Source organism: Arachis duranensis, chromosome 5 (assembly GCF_000817695.3).
Source record: "Arachis duranensis cultivar V14167 chromosome 5, aradu.V14167.gnm2.J7QH, whole genome shotgun sequence".
Classification (NCBI taxonomy): domain Eukaryota; kingdom Viridiplantae; phylum Streptophyta; class Magnoliopsida; order Fabales; family Fabaceae; genus Arachis; species Arachis duranensis.
In genome coordinates this window covers 25,058,348-25,059,733 of record NC_029776.3, presented here as the reverse complement: position 1 = coordinate 25,059,733, position 1,386 = coordinate 25,058,348, and the positions used below count along the sequence as shown (strand labels likewise).

Here is a 1,386-nt window from a genome sequence, read left to right as displayed (position 1 = left end):
TATCTTCCCCCTTGTGTTTGGATTCTTAACTCTTTTCCTTCTTCTATTTCTTTCTTCTTCTACTAACATAAAGGAATCTCTATACTGTGACATAGAGGATTCCTCTTCCTTTTTTGTTCTCTTCTTTTTCATATGAGCAAGAACAAGGAAAAAGGCATTCTTGTTGAAGCTGATCCTGAACCTGAAAGGACTCTGAAGAGAAAACTGAGAGAAGCTAAAATACAACAATCCAGAGACAACCTTACTGAAATTTTCCAACAAGAAAAGGATATGGCAGCCAAACCCAACAACAATAATGCAAGGAGGATGCTTGGTGACTATACTACACCTACTTCCAAGTTTGATGGAAGAAGCATCTCAATCCCTGCCATTGGAGCAAACAATTTTGAGCTGAAACCTCAAGTAGTTACTCTAATGCAACAGAACTGCAAGTTCCATGGACTTCCATCAGAAGATCCCTATCAGTTTTTAACTGAGTTCTTGCAGATTTGTGAGACTGTTAAGACTAATGGAGTAGATCCTAAAGTCTACAGGCTCATGCTTTTCCCTTTTGCTGTAAGAGACAGAGCTAGAACATGGTTGGACTCACAACCTAAAGATAGCCTGGACTCCTGGGATAAGCTGGTCACGACCTTCTTGGCTAAGTTCTTTCCTCCTCAAAAGTTGAGCAAGCTTAGAGTGGATGTTCAGAACTTCAAACAAAAAGAAGGTGAATCCCTCTATGAAGCTTGGGAAAGATACAAACAGATAACCAAAAGGTGTCCTTCTGACATGCTTTCAGAGTGGACCATTCTGGATATATTCTATTATGGTCTATTGGTGGACGAAATTGTGATCCTCAAAATTGGTCTCTTTGTATTTGTATGAAATTAAAAATACCCCAAAGAGATCATGGTATGATGAATTGGGATCTTAATAATCCCTGGTAATGGCACCAACAGCTTAGTGTTGTTGTTGGACCAAAAGAGTTACAGGCACTGTTAGAAAAGCTCACAACACCGTTCAACTTAACCAGCAAGTGTACTGGGTCATCCAAGTAATACCTTACGTGAGTAAGGGTCGATCCCACAAAGATTGTTGGTATGAAGCAAGCTATGGTCACCTTGTAAATCTCAGTTAGGCAGATTAAATGATTATGGATTTCGAAAATTAATAATAAAAAGAAAATAAAATAGGATAGAAATACTTATGTAAATCAATAGTGGGAATTTCAGATAGGCGTATGGAGATGTTGTGCTCCTCTCGAATCTCTACTTTCTTATTACATTCATCCAATCCTTCCTACTCCTTTCCATGGCAAGCTGTATGTAGGGCATCACCGTCGTCAATGGCTACTTTTCATCCTCTCGGGAAAATGGTCCTATGCGCTGTCACTGCATGGCTAAT

At 39.3% G+C, this 1,386-nt stretch overlaps 1 non-coding gene across 1 annotated transcript; it reads right to left on the bottom strand.

The window, feature by feature from the left end:
* Positions 1–669: 669 nt before the first annotated feature.
* LOC127748262 (small nucleolar RNA R71) lies at positions 670–777 on the bottom strand. The gene has a single exon (XR_008010204.1). It is a non-coding gene; the product is annotated as a small nucleolar RNA R71 (small nucleolar RNA).
* Positions 778–1,386: the final 609 nt, after the last annotated feature.